The following is a 6,000-nucleotide window of genomic DNA, read 5'->3' as shown; positions in this document are numbered from 1 at the left end:
TATTTCTAGGCAGCATTCAGAGGTGTTGAACTTCCCACAGATTCCCCCTCATCAGCGAGAAGGTAATCTACTGCCAGTCAGAGTTGGTACACCACTGTTCGGGTCTGGGAGAGGTGGTCACTTATACGATCAAGAGCCAGGGCTGTTTTGTTCAATGTTATTTCAATTACAGCTTGGAGCCTGATTATTCTGTTTAACATGTATATTGGGGTCCTATATCCCCAGGACCCATCCTGGGCCCAGGTCGCTGGCCCATAAGTTCTTATTATTTCCTCCAGGGTCCAGATGCTTCCTTTCCAGTTCTGGGTCCCTCCTGTGCTTATTACACTCCTCTTCTACCTTTTTAGGGGCCTCTTTAGGTTGTCATATAGTGGTACTCCAAGCTCTGAGCCAGCTTGTTTCGGGAGCAGGAAGAAAGCTGGCTTTATCACCCCAATCGTGCAGCTACCTGACCAGTCTCCTGGTAGATGTGTATAAGCTGCATCCCCGCAGATCCAAAAGAAATCATCTGGGGCTTCCCAAAAACCCTCCCTGTCTTCATAGGGGTACTCCCAATGCTTTAATAGGCTTCTAATTCCCCAGAAGGGATTGATCCCTTTTTCTGCACATTCATAAAGGTTATATCCTTCGTGATGAATGCACCCTTTTTCCCTCTTCTCTAAGGACCAATATCAGTTGGGCTCCTGGGGGAACCCATTTAGTTCCTAGATTCTTCGTTATATCTTTTGCATGCCATCCGCCCCACCAGGGTTCTATATCTTTTTCCAGTTTGTGGAATACAGTCTTCCCCAATTACCTTAGCCTTTAACTCCCATTTTTCCCTTCTCCTATACCCTGGTGTTCTTTGGCCTTCCCCAGTTCATTTTATGCTTAAAATTTCTCGAGGTTTCAAGCTAATTCCCTCCCAGGGCCAAATATCAGACATTTTAGTACTCCCACATACCCAACAATCAGTTATATTTAATTCCTTGCTGATCTTTTCAGCTGAATCAATGAACAAGTTCTTCCCACTCAAATTTTCCTATTCTTCATTTCCCACCCTCATGTCCACTCTTTTCTCCTTTACCACATCAGTTTCACCTTTTACTGGTTCGTTCTTTTCAAAGCACAGCCAAGTATCCCTCATGGGACAGTCTCCCAGAAGACGTTCTCTAAAAGTGGCCCTATTTCTGGTAATCCAATATGTTTTTCCGTTTTCTTGGCATTCTTCTAATTGTGATTTGTTGTAACAAGAAGGACTCAAATTTGTGTGGACCCTTACCAGGGACCCTAGATTTTCCCCATCATACAAGGGATAATAACATTTCATGCAAGAGTCTGTCCCCATGGCATTGGTGAGGTGCATTGCTGTCACCAGACCTACCATGAGCCTTGTGATGATCCTTTTAGGCTCCCTCCAGTCTGTGACTCCCAAGAGTCCAGCAGGAACCATGTTTGATCTCCCCTGGTCTTGCCTCTTGGGGTTTTCCTCACACTCTTTTGCGGGTCTGGGTCCAAGGCTTACGGCTTTATTATTTCTTTTGTCCTTCTCCTTTTTACTGTTGTCGTTATTGGTCTTGGGAAAAGCTGCCCAGGGAGGGATATAGTCTTGGCTAGGAAATTGGAGCCTTATTCAGCAGGGGCGGGGGGGGGTCTTTTACTTTTTCAAATAATAATAATAATAATAATAATAATAATAATAATAATAATAATAATAGTTACAAGTTAACCAGAACTGGAAAACACTTTAACATTAGTTCACAAACTTTAAAGAAACACTTAACCACAAATGTTGCAGCCAAGAGATCACTTAAAAACATATATAATTCCAGTTCCTGATTGGGGACTTTAGTCTCTGGGTTTCCTTCTTAAGGTTATTTTCAAGTCCTTGGTGTTGGGGACAACAGTCCAGTTAGAGGGATCTTTTTCGGAGTTGACTTCCCCATCTGTTGGTGCCACTGGTCCTTTAACTCGAGTCACGTGTGTCCACCCTTTTTCCCGGGTTCTCACAGCCGTATGTGTGGTGAGTTGAAATTGGTAGGGTCCTTCAAACTTTGGAGTGAGAGGAGAGTTAGCCCAAGATTTTACCAATACCCAATCCCCAGGGTTGATATGGTGTGTGTCTACCTCAAAGGGAGGAGTTTGAGGGAGATACCCTTTTTTCCTAAAGTTTTCTAAAGTTTTAACAACAGTTTCCAAATACCTCCTTGAGGTTTCTTCCCCTTCAGTATACTGGGCAGTGCTGTAAGGAGTAATTAGGAAGGGGAGTCCAAATAGCATTTCATAGGGGGATACCCCTAAATCTGCTCGAGGTCGGGTTCTTATCTGTAATAAAGCCAAAGGGAAACATTTTATCCAATCTAATTTAGTCTCCAGAGTCAGCTTGGTTAAGGTCGTTTTTATGGTCTTATTCATCCGTTCTACCCGACTGGAGCTCTGGGGATGCCATGGGGTGTGTAACCTCCACTTTATCCCCAGGGCTTCAGTGGTTTCCTGGAGAACACGGGCAGTGAAATGGGGGCCTTGGTCCGAGTCTATGTTATTGATTAACCCATACCTGGGGACAATATGTTCCAAAAGTATTTTGACTACTACTCTCGCTGTTTCATTCCAAGTGGGAAAAGCCTCTGGCCAATGGGTCAGGTGATCTACGATCACTAGCAGGTGTTTGTATCCCTGTGCTAGAGGCATTTCTGTGAAATCAATTTACACATTTTGGAAGGGTCTCTCCGCTAGTTCCCTCCCCCCTGGTACGGGTTTCATCATCACTCGTTGGTTTACCCTTTGACACATTACACAGCCCTGAGTGATGGCCTTTGCTATATCATAAACCCCTATGCAGATGTTCTCCCTCAAGGAGTGGTCACATAGACCCTGCGTCCCCCAATGTGTCAATTTGTGTATTTCATCCAATACCCTGCTGTTGCAGTCTGCAGCTCCAGGATCTCGTCCAGAGAAGCAGCAGGATTCTGGGGACCAGCATCAAACACCAACCGAGACGGGCTCCCGTTCACTAAACCATTTATTCAGCATGGGAACAAAGTCAGGTCCAGAACAGAGAGCCCTGAACAGAGGCACAGCAGGGGTTTTTGAGGGACAGAACCCCCGAGGGTTTCCACCTTTGAGGGTGGAGTTCAGGGTCAGGGAGCAGTAGAAGCACACCAAGGGAGAACCCCTCAGGGACGCAAACCCAATCAGAACTCCTGGGCCGCCCTTCTCAAGGGGTTTGGGGTGGGACAATGTAACTCTTTGTCTCCCTGAGGCTGCTGCCACACCACTATAATATTTTTTCCCCTGATCTATCATGCTGAGCACCATGCAAGGCCATAGAGAGGTCAAGAGAACCTCTGTTTTTAAACTCTGCCCTGCAGCTATTCCTTACGGTGCTGTCAGCAGGGAAGACATTTTGTCTTCTAAAACCTTACTTCTGATAGTTTTTCCCATCTGAAAACTATCTGGGCCAGGGGCAACACCCAGGGACCTGCCCTGCCTGGGGGAACCTATACCTGGATCTTATAACTAAGTATCAGAAACAAGGGCACACACTCTGTATTCTAGACTCCAACATTTTATTCTTATTCTTAATTTTCCATGTTTTAAGTACTACTATGTCTTCATCTACTTCAGCTTCTACCTCTTCTTCCTAATATTCCTATTCTTATTCTTTATCATTTTTTGGTTTCTGGAGGGTCTTATGCAGGTTTTAGTGGGGGGGTGGGGTGTTGGGGGTTGGGGTTTTTTTCTTTCCTACTACTACTTTCTAAACACAACTTTCTTTTCTTTTGTTAGAATTGTGTGTGTTGCAGTCCAGCAGGCCGCCGTCGTGTCCTGGGAGCAACACCTCCTGTCTGTGTCCATTCCTCATGGCCAAAGTGCCCCAGGATCAGCATGGAGTCCTTTCCGGAGGAGAGGAAATGGCCTTGGAGTCCAGCAGGGAGGAGCTGGAGCCAGTGTCCCTGCAAAAGGCCAAGAGCCGTGTGGCTGTGGCCCTCGGGGACCCGGTGCAGGGGTGCCGCTGGCGGTGCCAGGCTGCAGCTGGGAGCCGATGACTTTCCAGGTGCCTTCCCAGCCGGACGATGGGCCGGGATGCGGTGCTGAGCCCCGGCAGCGAGGGTCCCCCTTTGGGTGCCGCTTTGGGCTGCCGTGTGCCCTCGGGGAGCTGCCCCAGGGGTGCTGCAGAGCGGCCGGGGCCGGCTCGGCCCGCAGGGCCAGCGCAGGCCGGGGCAGCCCGTGCGGCTCCCTCAGGGCGCTGAGCAGGCCGCGGGGCAGCCGCCATCTGCAGCCCGGCACTGCTGGCAGCGGGCACTGACCCTGTGGCTGTGCCGCCAGGCAGGGGCAGCAGAACAGCCCCCGCAGCCCCCGCAGCGCCTGCAGCCCCCGCAGTGCCCGCAGTGCCCGCCTCAAGAGCGAGCGGCCTTTCCTGTGGGGAAGCAGCTGCCCAGAAGAAGAGACATCTTCCACCGTGGCTTGGGCTGCCAGAGGGCCAGGCCCGGCACAGAGTTGCTCTTGTGGGCACAGCTTGGGCTCCTGGCACTCCACCCAAGCTTCTCGAGGGACAGGCAGCAGGATTCCCTCCTGGGCTAAATCTGCCAGTCTCTGCTGCCTGGCCTCTTCTCCTTCCTCGTGCAGCTCCAGGACGCTCACCTCATCCCAGTCATCATCCTCCCGCTGCCAGGCCTTGAGCTAGCTGCACAGGATGTCGCAGTATTCCCTGCTGTCCTGAGCCAGCTCTCCATCACTGTCATCATCCCAGCTGGACCTGGAGGATTTTCTCTTTGCTTTGCCTCCAGTCACCTCCTGGCCATCCTGGCACAGCTCTTGCTTGCGGCAAGCTTCCCAGTCCAAGAGTGCCCGGCGGCTCGTGCCTTCTCCTGGGGACAGCCGCTGCTCAGGAGATTCTTCCCAATCTGAGAATTCCTGACAGTGATCGCTGTCCGCCTGCCACGGCTCCTGCTCCCTGCACTCGCCCCACTCGGAGACAACTGGGGAGGGCTCTTGCTCCCTGCCCTCATCCCAGTCCCGCAAATGCCAGTAGCTCCCCCATACTTGGACCAGCTCTTGCTCAAGGCCTTCATCCCACTCAGAGAGCTCCTGGCAGCTCTGGGCTTCTCCTGGGGACAGCTGTGGCTCAGTGCAGGCTTCCCCTGGAGTCCCTTGCTGGAACTTGTTCATTTCTCCTCGGCAGAGCTCTGGCTCTTCCTCAGTGCAGGACTCCACGGCTCCTCTCCTCCCTCTGCTTGCCCTCTCAGCCTCCTCCTGCTGCTCCCTCAAGGCCTGGGCTCTCTGTGAGCCGGGCCAGGGCCTGGGGGGCTGGGACTTGGGCTTCGCCTTCTCCTCCTCCGTGCCTGCAGTCCTCTGGCGCACACAGGTACCTGGACACAGCCACTGTCCTGGGACTGACCCAGGCCCCACAAGCCCTTTATATACCCCCCAGCCGGGGCGGGGCTCTGCCATGTCACAATGGACTTTGGGCACCGCAAGGTCCCGTGTCACCACGGCCCCTGACACACCGTGCCTGTGTCACAAAGGGCAACCCAGCACCCCGTGCCTGTGTCACAAAGGCCACCCCGGCACCCTGTGCCTGTGTCACAAAGGCCACCCCGGCACCCCGTGCCTGTGTCACAAAGGCCACCCCGGCACCCCGTGCCTGTGTCACAAAGGCCACCCCGGCACCCTGTGCCTGTGTCACAAAGGCCACCCCGGCACCCCTTCAACAGCCCAAGGCACCAGGAGCGGCCTGGAGCAGCCCAGGCCTTGGGGGATTGCAGCCCCTTCTTCTGAGCCACTCCTAGAGTATATAGTACTAGTATTCTATTACTATGATTGGATATAGAGTGATTGTGGTGCAGTGAGGTGCTGGAACAGGGTGAAGTGAAAATTTGAGGCCTTGAGAGCCAATGAGAAAACTGTTTTCCAGTAGAGCTCACAAAGACAGATGAAGAAGACTTTTGCCTTTGAATAACTCATCCTTTAAATGCCATCCCTAGACTCATGGCCCATACACACCTCAGAGTGATGTGA

The sequence above is a fragment of the Cyanistes caeruleus genome, unplaced genomic scaffold (genome assembly GCF_971803275.1).
Source record: "Cyanistes caeruleus unplaced genomic scaffold, bCyaCae1.hap1.1 HAP1_SCAFFOLD_94, whole genome shotgun sequence".
Taxonomy (NCBI): domain Eukaryota; kingdom Metazoa; phylum Chordata; class Aves; order Passeriformes; family Paridae; genus Cyanistes; species Cyanistes caeruleus.
The sequence above is the reverse complement of the archived record's forward strand: the minus strand, read 5'-3'. Positions refer to the sequence as shown.